The sequence below is a fragment of the Panthera pardus genome, unplaced genomic scaffold (genome assembly GCF_024362965.1).
Source record: "Panthera pardus isolate Hobbes unplaced genomic scaffold, ASM2436296v1 HiC_scaffold_21, whole genome shotgun sequence".
In the NCBI taxonomy this organism is placed as follows: Eukaryota; Metazoa; Chordata; class Mammalia; order Carnivora; family Felidae; genus Panthera; species Panthera pardus.
Window position 1 is genome coordinate 55,561,175 of NW_026526777.1, and position 23,892 is coordinate 55,585,066.

General features: G+C 39.5%; 1 long non-coding RNA gene across 1 annotated transcript; it reads right to left on the reverse strand.

Moving 5' to 3' along the window:
• Positions 1–21,589: 21,589 nt before the first annotated feature.
• On the reverse strand, positions 21,590–23,284 carry LOC109252275 (uncharacterized). Its single transcript, XR_002073923.2, has 2 exons — positions 22,787–23,284; positions 21,590–21,775 (listed from the first exon to the last, which is right to left on the reverse strand). It is a non-coding gene; the product is annotated as an uncharacterized LOC109252275 (long non-coding RNA).
• Between the last annotated feature and the right edge of the window lie 608 nt (positions 23,285–23,892).

Sequence of the window (23,892 nt, forward strand, 5' to 3'; positions counted from 1 at the left end):
CGCGGATGTTCCTTGGCTTCCAAGTTAAAGTTCTCAACTTCAAAGTTCTGAAATGAGGAATGATATTAAAGCTTTCTTACTGACACTGGAAATTCCACGATGTCAATTTTATAATTGCCAAATACTTGCTTTGGTGATATATTTTAGCAACATACAGCATTTATATGGCCAGAACCTGTTAGTGTGGGGACAGTAGTATCACCATTTGCATTATTGAGGATGAGATATTAGGATTAAAAAAAATTTTTTTTAATGTTTATTTTATTTTTGAGAGAGAAAGACAGAGCATGAGTGGGGGAGGGGCAGAGAGAGAAAGAGAGACAGAATCTGAAGCAGGCTCCAGGCTCTGAGCAGTCAGCACAGAGCTAGACGTGGAGCTTGAACTCACAAACCAGGAGATCAGGACCTGACCTAAAGTTGGATGCTTAACCTACTGAGCCACCCAGGTGCCCTACGATATTAGGATTTTTAAAATTATTTTATTTTATTTTATTTTATTTTATTTTATTTTATCTTATTTTAAGAGAAAGCATAAGCAGAGGAGGGGCAGAGAGAGAGGGAGAAAAAGAATCTTAAGTAGTCTCCATGCTTAGCGTGGAGCCCAGTGTGGGGCTTGATCCCCTGATCCTGGGATCATGACCTGAACTGAAATCAAGAGTTGGTCACTTAACTGACTGAGTCACCCAGGTGCCTCGATATTATGATTTTCAAAAGAACGCTAAGCTGACCCTGTAGTCACTCACAGAGGTCTCAGTTGTTCCACATTTGGGGATTTCCTTTTCTCTCTGGAGAAAGAAATCAATGATTTGTTAAGAACTGAGAAAAGCAAGACTAAGCAGAACAAAACAAAATAACACACATAAGAGAACTAAGAAATGCTTCCACTGCCAAATGGAAACAAAAAATGAGGAAATTATTTGGAAATTAAGGTTGAAACCTTTTTTCTTGCCTATTTCAAATGAAGCTGGCAGAGTTGGCCATTGACACAGCACTGATTTCAGTGAGAGATGTCAGCATCCGGGGTTCAGGGTTGATTAGGAATATCTGGAACTATCTGAGAGAGTCAACAAATGCTCTGATTCCTAACAAGCTGTGAGTTGATTTTTTTCTAATTTAGTAAACTAAAAAAGGAAGAAAAGAAGCATGTGATAAAACGATACTTCGTGCTGATGGAGTGTATGCTAACTTATTTATGGTCACACACTCACTAAGAGGTAGAATTGGGTTTTGAAACCAAATATTCTAATCCTGGGACCCCACGTTATATCTACTGTGTTACACTTTGTTCAGGAAGAATCGACTGACCTACACATCAGGTTGTCTTTACCGATCAAGAAGTAAATACATGGGCTGACAAAATTTGCAAATAATACCCCTAAAATAAAGTAATCATCATAACAAAAACTTTTAATACTAGGATTTCTGATTATTGAAAATTCTGATGACTGAATTTTAAATTGATATAAAATTAATGGTCTTATGAATTGATCGCTCAACAAAAAGCCTGCAGAAATGTTGCTTTAGGTTATACCACTGTGGGGGCACCTGGGTGGCCCAGTTGGGTAAGCATCTGACTCTTGATTTCGGCTCAGGTCATGATCTCAGGGTTTGTGGGATCGAGCCCCACATTGGACTCCGTGCTGACAGCATGGAGCCTGCTTGGGATTCTCTCTCTCTCCCTCTCTCTCTCTCTCTCTCTCTCTCTGTCTCTCACTCTAAGTAAATACATAAATAAACATTAAAAAAGACTATACCACTGTGAAGAAAAATAAAATCCATGAAGACTAGCTCTAGTATATGGATACCAAGAAAAAGAAAGGGGCAGGAATAAAGAAGTAGAAGGAGAAGAATACAAGTGTCTCCTTGAGGTTCAGAATAGAATTGCTTGATCTGGTTTTGCCTGGGGATCTCAGGGCAAAAAGTCCTCAGAGGCAGGACGTAAATGCCATGAAGGTGGGGCCTATACCCATTTTGATCACCAATGGCTTACCCAGTATTTTAGGCACACACAAAAATTGCTGAAGAAACAAATGAGTGTTATAAAAATGTTTGGCTCCTCGGCAATGAGGCCCAGTGGCTTCACAGGGAATGGGGAAAGAAAAGGTATGAGCTTCCCTTGAAACTGAGATCCAGAGGTTAAAAATGGGTACTATCCAATAAAGTCAAGTATTTTTGCACGGAAAAAGGAAAAAAAAAAGTACTAATCCACTTTCTAGAGTCAAGGCAACATTTTACAGAGAACTTCAATGCCTTTAGGGTCTATTGGGGGCTGTAGTTACATCAATCAGTGCATGTGTATTTTTGAGGATAACTTGCCTAATGTTGTAGCCATTAGCCACATGTGGCTATATATAAAATAAAAATCCGGTCCCTTAGTTGCTCCACCCCCATTTTTCAAGTGCCCAATAGCCACATGTGGCTAGTGGCTACCAAATTGGACAGCTCAGCTCTAGAATACTCTCAGTATTACCGAGAGTCTTACTGAATATTGCGGCTATAAGGAATGAACAGAAAATAATTATTATGTTCAAAGAGTGGATCTTGATAGAGTTCAAACAAGCAAGTCAACTGCCACCATCCATGCTGACAGCAGCACAAGAAGAGTCCTTATTTTTTACCCACACCACTAGATAAAATTGTCTTTCTGGGGTTTGCCGCTTCCCACCTCTGGGCGGAAATCTAGAGCAGTTCCCATGAGTTTTGTGGTCACTCTCAAATGTGATTTTTTATTCATGAAATTTAGTTCAGTAGTTATTTTGTCTAATTTTACCTCATAATCAAAACTCTAATCTTCACTACTAAGATTAACTACTAAGAGTTCCCTTAATGAGTTCCCTTAAGAGTCCCTCTGGCTGGCAAACACCTCTCTCTCCTCTGGCCCTGGTTTTCAAGCCCCTGTGAGATTGCCTTCTTCGGAGATGACTCTAGGCTGGTCGTTGGGAAAAAATTCATTGTTGTATTTCCAGAACACATAACAATGCCCGGCACTGGTACTCAATATGTCCTTGTAGTTAAATAAAGATAGTCACTAGTTTTGTAAGTAAATGAAGTTTAATTTTATACCCAAGTACTCATCAAGAGTGGAAAAAAAAAGGGGGGGGTAGGCATTTAGGAAGAGATGGGATCAAAGAACAAAATTATAGTATGAGTTTTTTTTTTCATTATAAATCTTAAAATGAAAGTATAATCTATATCAAGTAAAATGTACAGAATTTAAGGGCTGAAGAGTTTGCTCAAATGCATACACCTTTGTAGCCCATATTTCTTCCAAGATATGGAACATTTTAATCAGGCCAGAGATATCTTTCCTGCCTCCTTACAGTTAATACCAGTTAATCATTACCCCACCCCTGAGAACCATAGATTTGTTTTAACTGTTTTAGAACAGTTTAATATAAATCAAATACCATTACATAAAATTAAATAATATCAATTCCTTTGTGTCTGGCTTTTTTAACTCTGCATAATGTTTCTGAGGCTTAGCCATGTTACGGGTGGTATTACACTCTATGGATGCGCGACATTTTGTTCATTCATTTGTTAGTGGACATTTGGGGCATTTTCAGTTTTTAAGCTATTATGAATAAACTTGCTTTGAACATTCGCTTTTTAAAATATAGGCTTCCATTTCTGTTGGTTAAGTACCAAAAAGTGGAATTGCTGGAATATAGATAAGTATATGTTTGACTTTATGAAAGACTGCCAGAATGTTTTCAGTGTGGTTTTACCCTATAATATTCCCGCCACCAGTGTATTAGAAATTTGATCATTCCACATATTCATTGGAATGAACACCACAATTGGTGTTATCAGTCTTTCTATTTTAAACATTCTAATGAGTAACAACTGGTATCTCGTTGTGATTTTTTTAAAATGTTTTTTTATGTTATATTTGAGAGAGAGACAGACAGAGGACAAGCAGGGGAGGGGCAGAAAGGAAGAGAATCTGAAGCAGGCTCCAGGCTCCAAGCTGTCACCAGAGAGCCCGAGGTGGGGCTTGAGCCCACAAGCAGTGAGATCATGACCTGGGCCGAAGTCCCAGGCTTAACTGACTGAGCCACCCAGGTGCTCCAGTATTTCATTGTGATTTTAATTTGCATTTTTTTCCCTGATGACTGATGATAGAGTATTTTAAACTTTTTCATATGCAAATTGGCCACTGGTATATCTCCTTGTACAATGCTTGTTCAAGTATCCTGTCCTTTTAAAAATGTATGTATATATAAATTAATAGTAATATATAAAAAATAGAATATATATACACATAATATATTTTCTCCCAGTCTGTGGCTTGTTTTCAGGTTGTCTTAACAGAATCTTTCAAAATGTTTAATTTTGCTGAAGTTGATTTAACATTTTTTGTTTTATGATTAGTGTTTATTAGGTCATGTTTAGGAAATTTTTGCCTGCACCAACATCAGGAAGATATTTTCCTTTTGTTTTTTTTTTTTTTTTCCTAGAAACTATATATGCTTGACTTTTATATTTAGGTCTATGATCCATCTCAAAATAATTGAGGTATAGGTTGAGGCTCATTTATTTTCATATAAGTAGTAGTTGGTCCAACACCATTTATTGAAAAGACTTTCTTCCACTGAATTCCTCTGGATTCTTAGTTTAAAAAAAAAATCAGGGAGCCTGGGTTCAGTAGTTGAGCATCTGACACTTGATTTCGGCTCAGGTCATGATTCCAGAGTTGTGGGATTGAACCTGGTGATGGGCACCACACAGAGCATGGAGCCTTCTTGAGATTCTCTCTCTCTCTTTCTCTCTCCCCCTCTGCCCCTCTTCCATGCTCGCTTGCTCTCTCTCTCTCAAAAAAAAAATCAATTGGGTGAAAACTATGGGTTGATTTCTGAACTCTTATAAGATGGTCTTATAGGGACCATAAGATGGTCTTATATCTTCCTTTCCAATATGCATGTCATTTATTTATTTTTCTTGTCTTAGTCAATTGGTTGGGATCTCCAGTAGAATGGTGAATAGAAATGGTAACATGGATTTCTTTCTTTGTCACTTCCAGAAATCTATATTGAAACTTTGGCCAAATCATAAGCTACACATGCTCAGGGCAAGAGTCTATGAGGCTGGACAAAGTAAGACTACCAGGGAAGAATGACTACTGAGGCACTTTGAGCTAAGCAACTACTAGAGCTCATGCAGGGGTAGAAAATGTTCAAGGTTCAACAGAACGAGTAGAAAGACCTTATTTAATAGCCTAAAAATCCAATAAAGATCTAATAAATGCCAAGCCTACTTAGTGGCCTGCTCTCTCCATCATAATAAAGTTGGAACTATCCTAATTCACTCATACATCAAGCTGTCTATGATACTTCATTTTCCTTTCAAGGTACCATCTAATGATTACCTTAAACAGATATCACTTCTTGGGGGTTGGGAAGTCCTCACTCAGATTCTTTAACATCTTCTCCCTTACACATACCTATCCCTACTCTCAGTACATTAACTATACGAAATGCTTAAGTGCCTTTCTTAACATGAAGGTCATAACCCATGTTAGGATTACAGCACAATATAGAAGAATGTAGTTCAGAGAAGTATGAGTAGAAATTTTGGAAATGAAGAAAAGAAAACCAGAATCAGAAAGAAATAGTTAATAAGAAGAATCACTAGATTGGGAAGTCATATCCCAGAGAGAGTAGTGAGAGCATTACCATAATTTAAGGTTAATTTAATTCATAGAAGTCTTAGAATACACAGCATAAGAATAACTCTTTGGCCAGCGCAATAGAGAAGATAACTTACTTTTTCTCAGTTTTGGAAAATACCGCATTACCACAGTTAAAAAAATAATAAAAGAAAGAAAAAAATACCACAGGCAAAATTTGAGTTTTTTGCCTTGCCAAGAATAACAGGAAGACACTTATGCCATCACTCAAAGCATAAAAATACAGCGAACTGCGGTCGAAATCCATCATCTGCCTTTGACACCAAATTTTTACCAGCCATATAGTCTGTCTGCCTTCTTTATCTCTTTGAACTATTTGGAGAGTAATTTATTTTGAGCCACTTTGGGCTGATGCTGGCCCTCAGTTCTGTGCCTGCCTCTCCCAATGCGTGTTTTAGGAATTGCATCAGCACACATGAAAGGAATTCCAGGTCGGGTTAGTCTTTCTGGCTTTATCCAGCCAGGGGAAGCTATGGGTGTAAACAGTGAAGGCGAGGGAGTACAGTGACGAATGGGTTGAGGCATCATTGTCTTTTCAGTCCACAGTAGAAGGGGGTCTTTCCCTACCATTTTATATCTCTCTGCAACATAGTGCATTATACACGGATAGGGAGGTCAAGGCACAGTTCCGTAGTCTGGAGGATGTTTTTAGAACTAGTCTGTAGCTGAAGTGTCTCTTATTTTGAGTTGCAAAGTAATCGTAAGAATGGAGTGGATCGCAAGAAGAGATTAGTGGGATAGACTGAAATGGTCAGGACACAGAAACTGGCTCCAATCGGTTGTCAAAACAAAGAGGGATCTAAAGCAAGTAATAGGAGCTGGGCTACAAAGCCAAAAGATCAAAGGCCCATGAGATGAGAGATAGAAAAACCTGGTCAAGTGAGTAAGTGAAGAAGTTGGAGGGTGCTCACAGCAAACACTGGCAACAGAGAGCCATTATGTGGGGCGGGAGTTTTACTTTCTCACAGCAGTATGAAGGTGGACCAAGATTAGAGCAAGCAGTTGTGTTCAGTTAGATCCAGCTGATTCTACCTGGGCTGAATTGATATAAACTGAAAGAATGGAAAGGAATGAATAGAAATTGTATTGGATTTCACAATTTCCCTTTAGAAACAGTTTATATCACATATATTTATATTTATAGAATATAATATGCAATATACAAATTTTAATGTCTGTTCCTAAGCCTAAGCTTACGAATAATTTAGACAAAGCATTGTGGTATCTGAATTTAATAGTAGTGTCTGGGTATATAAAATACTATCTATTATATACCATTACGTATAATGGTATTTACATATATTATCTGTGCCCCTGCTCTTTGTACCATCTTAACATGGTATAATGCTATCGATGCTTCACTATGGAAAATAACTTTGTAAAAATACGAGCCCAAGGATGGGATGAGGCAAAAAGAATGAGACAAAAAAGAAATTGTAGACTGAATTAAACAGATTATGAACTAATAACAGCATTGCAAAATTCATAAATGAATTAGACAGGACAAGGAAGTGAATAGGCATGATTGAAAGCGGAGATAATGGCATGTGGCAGATGTTGACAAAAGATTTGAGCCATTAGGGGAAGACGATAGTTGAGAGAGACAAATATAATCTAGCATTGAAGGAAGTATCCCTGAGATAATAACAAAAATTTTCCTGAAATAAAAGAATGAATTGAATTTACAGCTTGAGAGGGCACTTTGCATATTAAAAAATGATAGAAAATTAGTGCTATCTAGAATCCTGGTTAAATTACTGAACTTAAAAAAAAAAAAAAGCTTTTTAGAAAAGAATTGCTTTAGATAAATAGGCAGGAAAAGTGAGACACCAAAGGAGGAAAAAAATTCCAGAATATCGTGAGGCAGGTCTACAAGCCTCTATAGGAACAAATGTCAGACCCTAGAATATTTAACCCAGCCAATCCAAGAAATAAGAGAAACGACCAACACCTCATATATGAAAAAGGTAAGGACTATAGAGCTCAGTGAAGATTTCTTGACTAAAACATTCAATAATAATAAAAAGAAAACCCAGCCAATTAAGTGATTTTTAAAGAAATTAAGAAACACCAGATTGGAAAACTGGTCAAGTTAAACCAAATGCTGGTGGCTGTTGAATCCATTTAAAAATACGAAGAAAAAAAAAATTGTAGGCATTTATGGTTGCAAAACACAATATAAATGTTGTAACCCTTACATAAAAATAACATAAGTAACAAAATCAGGAAGGTGGGGTATTAAAGGAAGTGTAGTGATACTAATTGCTTCATTGTTGGTGGGAGAGAGGAAAATGGGTCTGATACCGGGAATGTAGCTTCTAGAAAAAGTGGCACCAATTTAATTTTCTTCATATATTCCTATTAAAATTAGATTTTTAAAATCAATAAGTGACACAGAAGAAATTATACCTCATGTTTAGTAATTTATTTGCTTCTTTTTCTTCTTAAAGTAAAATTAAATGTTTGGTATTATTTAAAATAGCATAAAGAGTATGATCCCGTTCTTACAAAATTAATTCCGTCTATCTACCCTGCTATCTGATACCCTCGATTGCTTTGTTGTATTCAAGTTTTATTAATTTCTTTTCTTCTCTAGAGTTAATTTTTCTTTTACTTCTATTAAGCAGCACATTAGCAAACAAATTACAATTATCCTAACAATTTTTTTAAATTATCCTAAAAAATTACAAAATTTAGTATTTTCAACATTAGTTAGTTGTAAATATATTTCTATTTTGTTTTATACCATGAGTATTTTTAAGTTTTTTAAAAATTTCATATAGAGGGGATACTTTCTCTTTTTGTTATTAATTTTTCGTTTAATTCTATGCTATTGTGTGGTTAATTTTTTATACATATTATTTTTTTGGGGGGGGAGAGAGAGAGAGTGCACGTGGGGGGAGAGGGACAGAGTGGAGAGAGAGAGAGAGAGAGAGAGAGAGAGAGAGAGAGAGAGAGAGACCCAAGCAGGCTCTATGCCCAGCATGGAGTTCAATGGGGGGTGATCTGTCTCATGACTGTGAGATCATGACCAGAGCTGAAATCAAAAGTCAGCCACCCAAGTGCCCCTATACATTTTATGTTCTTAAAAACAGTGTATATTTTCTAATTAAAGGGAGAAAATTTCTATGGATATAAAAATAGAAATATGGATATTAGATCAAGCTTGGTAATGGTTGATTCAAATCTTGTATATTATGGTTAATTCTTGGTTTGGTCTGATGGAGGACATATTTATTTCAGATTTCTCTTTATATATTAGAAACTATGGCTTTCAGGTGCATATACATTTTTGATCATAATTCTCCTTGGTTATTTCTCTTTATATTGTTGTGTTGTATTACACTTTATTTATATTAACTTTCTCTAAATTCTATGTTGTCTGGTATGAACATTATAAAATAAGCTTTTTTCCCCTTAGAGTTGTATGGTGTATCTTCTTTTCATAACTGCATTTCAGCCTGAATCATTTTATTTTAGTTATATGTCTTATAAGTAGCAGATAGCTGGATTTTATTCTTTATTTTATCCAAAACTTCTCATCCCTATCTTTTAATAGTTACTCTCATTGCATTTACACTTATTTTAATTATTAAAATGTGGATTTATTCCTTCGGTCTCATTTTGTGTTTTTCTATTTACTACTGTTTCTTTTCTTCATTCCCCCCCCCCCTTTTTTTTGTAGGATCATTAAAGTTCAATATATTTCCCTTTTATTTTCTTCTCTCAGTTCAGAAACTAAATATTTCTAATCCTTTAGTGCCTACCCTAAACTTTCTATTGTTTTACTGTGCATAATCAGCTTTAAATATTTTAATGGCATATAAAGTTATTCATTACTTGTGTTCTTCTCTTGAATAATAGGATGTAGCACTCATTGAACCTACAAAAGTTAATCATTAGGGGGTGCCTGGGTGGCTCAGTCAGTCAAGAGGCTGACTCTTGATTTCGGCTCAGGTCATGATCTCTTGGTTCATGGTATTGAGCCCTGAGTTGGGCTCTGTGCTGACAGCATGCATCCTGCTTGGGATTCTCTCTTTCCCTCTGCCCCTCCCCACCTCTCACTCTCTCAAAATAAATAAATAAACTTATGAAAAAATTAGTCATTAGTGTTTTGGGTTTTTTTATAGTTGCTGATTAATTAATTTATGGACTTGGTTTATTAATTTCATACCTCCTGCTGTTTTTTATATTCTACTCCTGCCTCATAAGCTCCTCTTTCTTCTAGACTTCCCCTAATATTTACAGGGCTTTGAACAAAAATATGAATAAAAGTCCACAGATCCTGTGTTTAAATATGTAATAGTTGTAAATAAAGCCCATCAATTATAAGTAAATGGTATTCTAAAATCCTTCTTGACAAATATGCCTTTATAACAACCTCAAAGTCTAGGTTCAAATTCAGATTTCTTGGACTTCCAAGCCAGAAAATCATGGCTCGGGAGAGCAGTGTCCTACAGCTTGCACCCATTCTGCTCTCAATGTGGCTCCATCCAACACAATTAAAGACCTTACGTACGTGTTTAAAGATCTCCCCACCATCCATCCACGCTCCATCCACACCCTTGCAAACAGTTCCCTTTTGGTCGTCTCTTGGGTCACAGGGATGTGACCACTGGTGGCAGCTCCCACTCTTGTAACGACAAACTAGGGAAAGAGACCTATACAGGATCTGTAAGTAGGCTCAGGGCTGTTTGGGCAGGAAATTCAGAGGTTCTGGGTATTGAGACCAGGGTCTAGAAGGTGGGCACATCCCCTTAGCTCTATAGATTCTGCCTGGTAGTAGAGGTACAGAAAAAATGCAGAAGGAAAGAGCTATAGCTTAGGGCTTAGGAGAGTTACCTGATTCTTTAAGTGAAAATGTCATGAAGCACATCCTTTGATAATATTTTCAGTGCAAAATTGCATAGTAAGCTGTGTTTTCCCTTTCCCTCTTAAATAATAGTTTAGTTAAGTAAAAAAAATCTAGATTTATGATTATTTTCCCTTCACCATTGTTCTGATTTCTACCGCTTGAATTAAATACCTGATTTTAATCTCAATGTCATTACTTTATAGGCAATCTGCAATTTCACTTCATGTATCCGTTTGAAGGGTTGTCATGAAATGTTAGCCCTTGTCGTTTATGGACAGCAGTCTCATCAATCCATGGATGCATAATAAATACCAGCAATGGTCTTAGAAGTCATTTGTGGAGGAGAGAAATTGCAATGCTCTTCTGCTTCTTCTCCATCCCCTGCTTCTGCCTTCGTTTATTTGGAAGGGGAAGTTCACCCACATTTTTGACCCTATGTTCCTTTGAAGTTGGGTGGCTGAGCAGGCTAACTGTTCTTATCCACAAGGCTAGTTATTTCAGTAAATTTAGAGTATGCTATGCTAATTATGCTAGATGGGAGTAGGGAGAGAAGAGCCCAGTCCTGCCTCAAAACCCAAGATGGCCGACAAACCCTCCACCTGAAATGCTGGTATGTCATTCCATATTTGGCTATCTGGCCTTGCTCCACCATCTCCTTCAACAGAGAGCCCTGAGGTAGGGGCAGGGTGGGATTTAGACACTAAAACCTCCCGCTGGAATCTTTAGCAGAATTAAATTCATCTTCTTTATTGGATAGAAGAGATGGTACAACTGAAGCACAGAGAGGTGAAACTTTATACCCAAGTTATAAAGTTCATTACTGAAGTAGCAGAAAATTGAACTTAGATCTAATGTCTGGCTCAGGAATAATTCCAGGATCCTTTATTGAGCTTTTCACTTCTCTATTTTCTCAACCTGCTTCCTTCACCAAGGGAGTTTCCTGCACCACATTCTCTACCAATATAATCCTTAAGACAACTGCATGTGTATGGAAGGGGCAGAGATTTTGGAGTCAGGAAGAGCTGGGTTTGAATTCTGCTTCTACCATTTGCTAGCTCTGAAAAACTACAAGTGTTAATCTCTTGGAGCCTCAATTTTTTCATCTTTAAAATAGGGATAAGGACACTTGTTTCAAAGCGTCCTTCTAAGGTCACTATGAAGCTCCTAGCTCTGTACTTGGCCCACAGTAAGAAACTAAATAAGTGATTGGTATTTTTATTGGTGTTTTTTTCAATTAGTGTTTTTCATTTGAACGCATTGACTTTGGCCCCACCCTGACATTCCTCTTTTCTTTAAGGGAGCTCTTATCTTCATCCCATATTTGCCTTTGTGGGTGTTTAATGAATATATGGAATGTTCTCCGGGTAGAGATACATCTCATTTGCTGAGCGGGTAGAACTTCATACATTGTACACGAAGACTAAGAAGTGGTGATTGATATTATTATGTGATAAATGGAGAGTTGACAAATAGAACATAGCCATTTGATGCAGAATTCGTGCTTGGAGTTTGTTCATAACTCATGAGTCTGCTCCCAACCCAGTATATGAGTCATAGCCCCTGGATGCCAGCCTCGGGGACATGGAGACCAGCTTCTCCTTGACCGCATAATGTCAAAAGGCCCTCAGTGTGAATGTGTTAAGATGCTCAGCTACTGCATAATTAGTTCTCCTTCCTGGATTTCCAGCATTTGCCCCCATATCGCCCTGGGTTGTGTCACCCTGTACTGCCTCTCACTTGACATTCTCATGGGAATTCCTGACTGATTTCTGGAAAGTGGGGGATGGGACTAAGTTATGAAAGTTTAAAGGATTTTGTTACAGATCCGTGTAAGTCATCAGAGAAAGAGAGCGTGGGATAGTCGGGATAGCATTTTAACTCCAAAGGTGGAAATTATATTACTCATCCTCATGGTTCTTGGGAAACAAGGAGAGTCTCTGCTTCTTGGCCAAAGTTCATGAGATCCAAAAGCTACACATACTCTAGCTTCTGGAAACCAAAGTAGCAGACTGTCATTATGAGGAGACCCAGTCAATGTACAACTCCAGGAACTTCAAGGGAGAAGTGGGAATGGGTACCATCGTCCCCCCAAATTATGATAATGTGGTTTCAGATTTTAAATACATGGCCGTGAAGTCCCTGAGCTTTGATGTATTAGAGTCAGGCCTTCCTGAAGGACACTTTGAGTGGTGTGTAAGAGACAATAGAGAACATGTATGAATGTTGACTTTCAATTAAGACAGATTCCTAATCTCATGTTGGCATTTACTACTAACTGACTGACCCCGGTAAGTTATCTGCCATGTATAAGCTTCAGTTCCACATCTGAACACTGGGGATATTTAATACCTATTTCAGAGAGTGCTTGTTTGTTTTGAGGATTAGAGGAGCTCATGTGTCTGAAACATTCATCACAGTGAATGGACCTTATTAAAGGCTCAATAAATGGCAGTTTTCTTAGGTGGTTAACCAAGTCACATATGTCTGTTGAGCTAAAGTAATCGAATATTTATTAAACACCGACTCTGCATCAGACACCTTGCATCAGATACTAAGCACAGAGATGATCTTGTTGTTCAGTCCTCAAGATGCATGGGTCTATGTGTCATGTCTTATGACCATTTTGTTTTTATCTCCAAGATTCCATGAGAGCAGAGACTTTGTATGTTTTCTGCTAATGCTTCCCCATGGTCCAGAAGAGTAAATCAATTGAACAAATATTCACTGAAGTTTTATTTCTACCAGGCAGTGTTCTAGGTATGGGTATATGTAAATGTACAAATCAGTCCCAAATCTGTAAGTTCCTTGAGGAACTTACATTTTGGAGGAATGAAGCTACTTAATAATAATAATAATAATAATAAATTTGCCACAAACCTTTTTTTCTAACTTGTGTATAGAAACTTTCCCTGAAGAACAGAGGTAATTCAGAAATACCTGGGCCCCAGGTAGCATGATGCCATTTATAAGCCACCACCACAGATACGACGTTTTGCAAGGTCACCAAGCCTCGTTACAGCTTCTCTGAGGGTGACATGTAAATGTGGGGTCTAAGAGAACATTGGGCTCATTTGGGGAGAAGGGTTTCACACTTCCAGCTTAAGAGTCTGGTCTCCAGCCCATAGGACCACTTCATCGTTCCCCACCCTAGAAGGCAGCACGGGGCCAAGCCTGGGGCCCCAGTGGGGGGTGGGGGGGCGGTTAAGAGAACTTGCCCTGACCAGTAGGTGTGTGCCTGCTGCATTTCTAGATTTGTTCTCCTCGGGGACTGAGTGCCTCCTTCATCAAGAAAGCTGCCAGCATTCACAATTGGAACATATACAGGCCAGCAGGTTCTGATTAATCCAAATTGGAACTATTCAAACAGTCACAAGAAGAGATCTTTTCCCCTGAAGGAATTTACATGTGAGGAGAGACTAAGATGGGAAATAAACATTTCTATAATGATTAAAGTTAATTGGCTTGAAAGGATGCCTCTGAAAGAAATGCTTTCTGGTTTTAGTTCCAATCTATTTCGGGACAAGCCTGTTTTTCATAAGATTGGTAACTGCAAACAGATACTGCCCTTTCATTGGAAACAGATGGCACAGGACATAATTAAAGAAGTATGCACTGGCATCTCAAATAACTGCTTTCAATTACAGCATTTCAAGAGTATTAAGGGGAAATATTTTAAACAAGACCACTGCAAAAATAGATTTTGTCATTAACTTTGAAATAATATTTGACTTAAGGCTGAAATTTCCATGTGCCAGGTCTGGATCTCACAAGCTGATGCTGATTGGTGCAAGAGAAATTGAATCATTATGGTCCTATCGTTCAAGGGGGAAAAAAATCTTCTCTCTCTCTCTCTCTCTCTCTCTCTCTCTTTTTTTAACACAGAGAAAAACTGTATTTTTCCTCTGGTAAGACTCGCGTTTTATTTTGCACTTGAATCTCAGTCATATTTCACAACCTTGAGGGGCTTTCATAATGAAACCATTTCAAGGTGAAGTCCACGAATGGGTTATGAATGTGGCTGTCTCTGTGTGTATGTAGGCGGTGGGGATAGGCCTGCCCCCCACCATGAAGTATGTTTATATGCCCTGTAGCCCACATTGTTAAGTATATGCTGTACATGTTCATGCTGAGATGTATACATAAAACCTCCATATTAGGTGACGGGCAAAGTGGGCAGATTGCCTGGGCTGGTACATTCGTAATCTGAAGTTTGCTTATTGTAATTTTTCTCATTAGGTCATTTTAACGGAGATTATAATAATTATAAGATAGTTGCACAACACTGACAAGTTACAAAATGCCTCCCTCGTATTGTGCTGTGTAACGTATTGGAATGCTGTTTATTTCTCTGAACAAATACTCATTTACCGAGCGTCTAACATACGGCAGGCCCCGGGGCCGAGCGATAAACAATGAAGCTCCTTCCTTGCCCTCCTGGAGCTTATGGTCAGATGGTGGGTATAGACAAGTGAAAGACCAGAAAGCAGGATGGAGAAAAAGCTACGGTGGAGGGTAGTCAGGGTGGCACAGAAACTCTGAATAGGGTACCTCACCCCAAAAGTGGCTTCTCCTCTTTTACCTTAAACTTGGTTTTCGAAACAGAAGGTTAATGCAACTGTCCAATACAGGTATCCCCTCCCCCTTTGCAAAAGATGGCAGTGTGCCACTTTGCTTTGACAGAAGGCCTTGCACTTGTGCCTGTTTTCATGAACCAAAAGAAATCGGAAAAAGATGTTTGCTTTCACACACACACACACACACACACACACACACAAAAGGTGAAAAGTGAAAATAGCGTTTCGGGTTTGTTTTGCAGAACTGTTAGGAAGGGCAGCGCACACCCTGAGAGCCACGGTGAGGCCGCCAGGTTCCTTCCCTGGAACTTCCCTGGGCATCTCAGCATCCAGCTTTGAACTGTGTCTTGTGAGCATGTGTGCTTTATCGAGTTTATTTTTGTATCCATTAGCAAGATGTGCCCTAAGGTATCAGAAAAGCCTAAGAGAGGTTATTTTTGGGGTCTGGGCATGCCCAAAAGGTTTTCCATGTAAATTAATGGTAATTGTTTCTTCATTGTACTCCATTTTGGCTTATAAAAGATTTCATAGGAACACTCCACTTTCAGACAGCGGGGTGGCGGGGGGGAATCTATATATCACCTTAGCGGCTCAGGCAAATATACTTAAAAAAAATTTTTTTAACGTTTATTTATTTTCGAGAGACAGGGCATGAGCAGGGGAGGGGCAGAGAGAGAGAAAGAGACACAGAATCTGAAGCAGCCTCCAGGCCCTGAGCTGTCAGCACCAGAGCCCGACGTGGGGCTTGAACCCACAAACTGTGAGATCATGACCTGAGCTGAAGTCACATGCTCAACCAACTGAGCCACCCAGACACCCCCACATATACTCTTTAATGGACCAATGGCTCCTAATGACGATAGCAGCAATTGGGCAGATATCGTGCAATTTACCGATCACTGATGGGCATTAATGAATCAATAAACACAGCATACATTTACTTTTGATTATATGTACACGTTCTTGGGTACACACACGGGGAGAGACAGAGACAGAGAGCACATGCACGTGCCATACTACTCCTTATCCACCAAAGATGGGTGTTAAGCTCTGTCTACCTGTGGGGATGGGTTAGGTCTCAGCTATCCCTGCTGTCACTCACCTAACTTTCACTAATGGTGTGCATTCTTAAATTTTTTTTTAATGTTTTATTTATTTTTGAGACAGAGAGAGACAGAGCATGAGCAGGGGAGGGCAGAGAGAGAGCGAGACACAGAATCTGAAGCAAGCTCCAGGCTCTGAGCTGTCAGCACAGAGCCTGACACCGGGCTCGAACTCACGAACTGCGAGTTCATGACCTGAGCCGAGGTCGGACGCCCAACCCACTGAGCCACCCAGGCGGCCCAAATGGTGTGCATTCTTGACATGGCTGAAGGAAGGGTTGTGGTGAATAACAAGTAAAAGAGCAAAAAACTAACCAGTCCATGCAGCTCTCTTTTCACCATATGGATAATAGATAGAATGTTGCGATTGGATTTTTAGACTTTTAAAAAATTTTTTGGAGTAATTAAAGCTTTAAGGAGCTTAGTAATTTCCTTCAAGGTTGTACTCAATATTCAACTTCTCCATGAAGACATTCAGATTAACCCTACCCAATAATTAGCTTTTCCTTATTTTGGATACTCTCTATAGTTTGTGTGTGTGTGTGTGTGTGTGTGTGTGTGTGTGTGTGTGTATGTGTGAGCAGGGAGGGGCAGGAGGAAGAGAGGGTGAGATTGTGTATCTTATATCCTTTATTTTTATTTATAGGGAGTGAAAGGCAGTATCATGAATGTTAATTCCATGTGTTCAAGAAAACAAGAATTCTGTGCTCTGGCTAAGGGAGGGGTGAAGGAGATTTAATACCCTAAATAATGATGAAAAGTGAAGGAAGAAAAATCCTTTTAATAAGGAAACTTCAAATTCTTCAGGGGAAAGCCCTTTTTTTAAGGGTTGGGGATGACCCAGATTGGTGGACTAAATGACCCCTATTCTCCACCTTCCCCTGCATCCATACCCTTACCACAGTCTCATTGTGGGGTGCATTTCCATGCGTCTCAGACTTTGGGCTCAGCCATGTGACTTGCCTTGACAATGTAGGTGGGATTGACCGGGCCAGTTCCATGCCCAGGTCTTAAGAAGCCTCACATGCTTCCTTTCACTCCCTGTTGCCTCTGCTCCTTCTATGAGAGAAACATGCCTTGGCCAACTTTCAACCCCAGGACAATGAGAGACATGTGGAGCTGAGCCACCCCAACTGGCCCAGAGAAACACAGTCACCCAGGGATCTACCCAGCTGAGCCCTGCCTCGCCTCAGCTCAGCCAACCCACAGATTTTAAAAATAACTGATTGTTTCATTAAACCCGTGAATTTGGGGGTCATTTGTTATTCAGAAATATTGTGTCAAAACTAATTCATATACTGCGGAAGAAATGTTGGTGTCTGGAGAGAGGAAGCACGTGGAGCTAGACACAGGCTTCCTTCTGGCTCTTCCCCTGGGCCTCCATAATCTCTGGAGAGGCAGCTATCTGGGAAAATGGCCGGCTTGCCTGGTGGTCAGCTGAATTCCTTGACTTGGTGAAATTCATTTCCTGCTTATTTGACCAGAAACTCTGCCTTTCAAAATTTAGAGCAAGATCACACAGTTTGAGGGGTGGGAGGGTATTATTTGTGGTTCATAAATCTTCAAAATCTGATAATAACCAAGCTAAATGCAGTCTGGGGCCAACAGATTAATTTAGGATTGTCTATGCTTCTTATATTCTAAAATACTATGTAAGCTCCTGGATTATAAAGGATAATCCCAATTTTTTTTTTTTTTGGCCTGGTTTAGTGCCAGTAAATACAAGAATTAATTAATTAATTAATTAATTAATATATAAACTCTTTTGCTATAAGGGCAGTTCTCCAGTGATGTGGTCCTTATTGTCAGCCAGGCAGGAGGTCATACTATCCAAAATCCCGTTTTAGCATGTGCTTTTGGGATCATTTCTGGTAAAGATTGCCTAAGGTAAGTTTCTCAATGAAACAGTCTCTTTGCAACAGAGGTCACTGGCAATTTCAGGAGCAGCTCCAGAGTTAGGATGTCCCTTAAGGAGAGTGAGACAGGAATTTAAATTCTGCTAAAGAACTAAATGTTAAAGGTTCCTGGGTTGTCAGGCCTATGTTGCACAATCTGGATAATCAGCTGAATGTTCAATTTGTCCCTTTCTTCTCCAAGCCATTCTCAATGCCACCTAATAGCTTTCAGATTCCTTCTTGCCCAACTTTCTCCTCCTCAAATCATTGGATTTATATTCCGTGATTTCGGAAGACATAGGCTGAGACTTTGAGTGATTTAATCTTTCTTAACCAGTCCTTATTAGGAAATCTAATCACCTATACTTATACAGACTGAAGGCTAATTGCCTCAACAAGCACGCATTGAGAATGTCAATGAGCAATTTAAAACTATCTCCAAGGTCAATGTCATTGGTCCCATCTGTCCGCTCTCCTTGATCTCAGAAAAATCCATCTCTGCTGTACAGGATTATACGCTTGAGGTGATGACCAGATGCCCAAGTGGAAGCATCCTGTTGCACAGCCCTTGGACTTCACTGAAGAGATACGTCTAGAAAAAATAATCATAATCATTATCATAACAGCTGGGATATTTACCAGATGTAGGATCATCAGGGAAGTTATGCTTTACTAAGTGCTTTACTTTCATTATCTCATTGAAACCTCACAACGATCCTATGAAGTCGTAACTATTGTCAACCCCAGGGACGTTAAACCACTTGCAGTTAATAAGTAGTTGGGATGGGATTTGCACTCTGGTCTATAGACTTCTCAGTTATTGCTTTTCACTACTTTGCTGATGCTGCGTCTGCTTTCACGATTTTGCTGAAAGCATGATTTTGCTTATTTTCTCAAAAGACAAGGACATTTTTTCCCACTTGCCCTTTTTACAAGTAAAGGGTACTCTGAATCTCACTTCATGCCAACTTTCTCTTGAGAGAACTCCAAAAACACTTAACAGCTTCTGAATGTAGCGGTGAATGACCCTAGCTCTTTTCTCATTTAGACTCTTTCCATTCAGTCCAAGGGTCACCACACTGAAGTGTCAAACAAGATGGGTTTATGAAGGAAATACAGAAAAATCTAATGTGTTACTGAGAATTTCACAAGGTAAGAGACACAAGAACTACTGTGGCCTTACCCCGATGAGGTCCTTACCTCTGCTGAGTTTTACCATAAACATTAATTTTAAAAATAAATCTCACATGTTTAATTTGCTATTTTCTTCTTTCTGAAAATAACAAAGCATTCCCAAGAGATTACCTGGGGCTAAGGAGAGTAAATCACTGTTTTAGGCAGACCAAAGTTTTGAAGAAAGTCTACTCAAAGAGATTTCATGTGGCAAGCTGTCTAGGTCCTACTCGTGGGACAAGCCATAGAGTTAAAAAAAGAAAAGAAAAAGAAACTTTTTCAAGACTATGAGAAAAGCAGTACTTTATGCTATTTAGAGGAGCTTGGGAGACTTTCCCCCTCTTTGGTAAATGCCACAAAGGAGGCATTTCTCATGAAAACTTAAGTAGGAGACAGGCTGTAACATGGTGAGAGCTGGCCTCTGGGAATAGTTATGGGAGAGAGCGTGGAGCCAGGACCAGTAATTATGAGACACCGAGGAAAAAAGCAGAGGTTGCATAGACGTAAAATATTCCGAGAGGAAGAAAGAGAGTAAATGCTTTAAATGAAAGTAGTTCTCACCATACAAAACCCAACAGCATTCACATCTGGTGTAGCAGAGATTGTATTAGACTTGGACATATCCTGGAAAGTATATTGAAAACTTGGATATATATTTCAAGCTATGCTGGATCGTCGAGAGACCTGGCATTTGAATCTTAGACCTACGTTTAACAATGTGAGTGACCTTGAGCAATTTATGACAGCCCCAAATTCATTATTTGCAAAAACGGGAGTCATGAAACAACATATGTGGAAGGACCGGCATACCTAGTAGGTGTTCGAAATGTATTTGTTGCATCTAAATCGTATAGCCAGTTTACACGAGGGACAAGAAGGCCTATTGTGGGCAACAGAACTGGGAACGGATCTCAGATTTCTCAAAACCAATCACTTGGTAACCATCAGGACAAGAGGATAGAGTTCGGCTACAGAACCAAAAACGAACAGGGTGGAGTCACTGAGTGCCTAAGCGGACAGCACTGTGGTAGGAGCAGAGAATAAAAAAGGAGCACCTATTGGGCACTGCTTCTGTCAATCAAGTTTAGGTGGCTCGCCACAAAAAGAACACAAGCATTGGGGTCAGACTTGCTTTCAAGTCTTGACTTTGCTTGTGTGACTTGGGTATAGCCTTTTCCAAGCCTCGGTTCCTGCATCCATAAAATGGGCACAAAAATACTGCCCTGCCATTTAAAGATTACAGATGATTATGAAAAAACGCCCAGCAGTTAGTAGACGTTTGATGCATGGCAGTTATTGTTACTTAAAAGGCCATAGCTCCTTCTGAGCAGAAACTGAACCTCATGAATCTTTGTATTCTTCATTGTGTTTAGCACAATGCCTGTCATATATTAGGTATAATAAATCTTCATTAAATGGATAAATATATTTAAAAAAGAAAGCGTTCAATGCTCTTGCACTAATTGCCATCAGATGGAGCTTTTGTCTCACTTGAGAGTTTTTTCCCCTAAAAGACCAACCGAGCACCACCTTTGACTTCAAGACAGAAGAACTACTTGGGAGTGTAGCATATCTTTAAGACAGAAGAACTACAATAGACATAAATTGGCTGGCTGGGGGTGTTTGCCTATTAATGGCACATTCAACTCCCACCTAAACATTGGTCATACCTTTGGTTTTGGACTCAGTCCTATATTCATTTCCCAGCGCCATCATGTCTGACAAGTCACTTCGGGAAAGTTAGTTACCTCTTTGAACTTAATTTCCTCATTCATAAATAATGACCTTAACAGTTGATGTGAAGATTGAAGGAGACAGCCTACGTAGAGTGCCAGACATATAATAGGCAGGGCAAGATTTGAAACTCGGTATGTGACACCAAAGCTCAAGCTCTTTATATTACATTTGATTTCCAAAGGGTTTTAAACTCCTTGAAGAAAGGAGCCATATCTTATTCAGAAGCACTTTGCATATACCTTAGTGCCCAGCATAATGCAGGGCAAAGAGTAGACATGTAATCAATACTTGTGGAGCTGAATTGCTTCCAACTGTTATCCATTCTGTAAGTGAATCAAGAACATTTCTGCTGGAAAATATGCCTTTGGGCCCAAGGAACCATAATTGATTCACAAAAACAAGAATACCGAAGAAACTTTCTTTCCCTTCTTAATATTATGAGACTGTTTGTTTGGGGGGAAAAACATAGACATTCTATCGTTTTGCTTTAATAAAGCTTTAGGTGAGTTAAACACTTAAGATGCTTCTAGAAGTGAGTAACAGAAAACCTAGATGAAACTAGCTTCACGAGTAAGTACGTTTATTGGCTTACGTGCTTGGAAGTGTGTGTCAGGACTGGTTCATCCAGTTCAGCGATGTGATCAAGGATCCAAGTTCCTTTTGTCTCTCTTCTGATAACAGTGTTGGCTTCATCATGGATGTAAGTTGCTCACTGGTAGAAAATAGGCTACATGTTGCCTCATTCATTTCTGGAAAGAAAACATGAGAGAAAGTATGCCACTCCCAAGCCCAGAACATATTTTTTCCCTTCATAATGTTCCCACTCCTTAAACAGTAATTGTCCTTGGGGCGCCTGGGTGGCTCAGACGGTTGAGCGGCCAACTCTTGATTTCAGCTTAGGTCATGATCCCAGGGTTGTGGGATCGAGCCACACATGGGACTCCGTGCTGAGTGTGGGTGGATCCTGCTGGGATCCTCTTTCTCTCTTTGTCCCTCTCCCCTGCTTACACACTCCCTTTCTCTAAAAAATAAAAAAATAAAATTAAAAAAAAAAAAAAAAAACGAGTACTTGTCATCAGTGGAATGCCATGCACTGATAGGCTTAGATTAGGGATCCTGGCAAGGGATATGATATGATGGTTGGAGTTGGGGTCAATTTCTCAAATGCCATTGTTTCTACATAGGGGTGGGAGTGGAGTGGGGAAAAGAACGAAGGGGATTCAGTCACTGTGCCCCAACAAAGAGTATTATGTTCGCAGAAAAGATGTGGAAGTCTTGTCTAGATGATATAATTGGGCTGACCCATAGCTGGTTAAATAGTTCCCTGGCTAACAAGCTAGAGAGAGAAGTGACATATCACATACATCGGGAAGCTTCCATTCCTTTACCCTGCCAGCCAGATCGGGTTAAGTGCTCCTCCACCCTGCTTTTAAACAAAACTAGGAATTATTTCACACAAATACAGCCTGTTTATTATATACTTATGTAATTAGCTTCCAACCCAACCACGAGGCTATTGAAAGCACCTGTGGCCTTACCGTCTTATTAGCCTCACCACGTGACACAGAATCTGACATACAAAGAGGTCAATTTTTAAATATGACTGAATGAGCAGAACAATGGGTAGAAGTTTTAGGAAGGGAGATTTCAAATCCTCATATGGGCGAAAAGAAAACTTCCCAACAGTAAATGTATTATGTAAATTACTGACAATCATCAATCACTTAACCATAAAGAAGATGGATGTTGGATGAGGATACCTTTAAGGTTTCTTTTGATCTTGGAATTCAATGATGTTCCGAGTTTACTGATGGTGATCATGATGTACACCACATGATGGTGGCCCAGATGGTTCCCATATAGAAGTCAGGACATCCTGGGTGGCAGGAAGGTGCTGTGATCGGTTGTTTGGCTCATGAAAATTTGAACCTTCTCTCCAGGGCCACGATCTCTACAAAGGGAGCACATTCCATTCTCCGTGTCAGCCGTGATGACCAGTCCTTGCTGATTGTGATGTGGTGTGCACTTAGCATTCTCTGTTTATTGGCCAGATTCCAAGACAACAAGAAACATAATCGAAAGAAGCTCGTGAGCCACTATAGTACCAGAGACGGGGAAGGAATTTCTTAACAGTTCGAGCCATCTTTAGCTCTAACAGTCTTTAAGGAAGAGCATAAACAAACGCAGAAGTCCACGTGGCAGACGTTCAGTGTTTACCTGGTGCTGGGTATTGCGCAGGCCCTCTGTTTAGGGCAATAATGAGCACACGGAGACAAGGTTCTGGCCTACAATGAAGTTTAGAGTTTAGTTGGATATTTTCAAGATGCACACATTGTGCGCACGCACACACACACACACACACACACACGCAATACTTGAGAAATGTACAAAACGACAACCAGGGCAGCAAAGGGGTGATCAGACAATATACCACCCAGGAATGTTCTACACACAGAACAACCTTCTACTTACCTCCTATCCTGTGCTAACCATTCAGTTTGCTTCTAACACAGACACTTTATCTTATTAGGACTACTTTTTAAAAAAATATTTATTTTGAAGGAGAGAGAGAGAGCATGCACACAAGCAGCGGAGGGGCAGAGAAAGAGGGAGAAGGAGAGAGAGAATCCCAAGCAGGCTCCTTGCTGTGAGCATAGAACCCAATGGGGAGCTCGATCATACGAACTGTGAGATCATGACCTAAGCCAAAATCAAGTCAGACTCTTAACCAACTGAGCCACCCACGCACCCCTAGAACTGACTTTCTTAAACTCTTTGAGTTCACTAACTATTTCATGCAACCTTAGCTTGCTCTCTGTTGAAGTCATATTTTTAGCACCATTTTTATTAGTATAAAAGTGACACA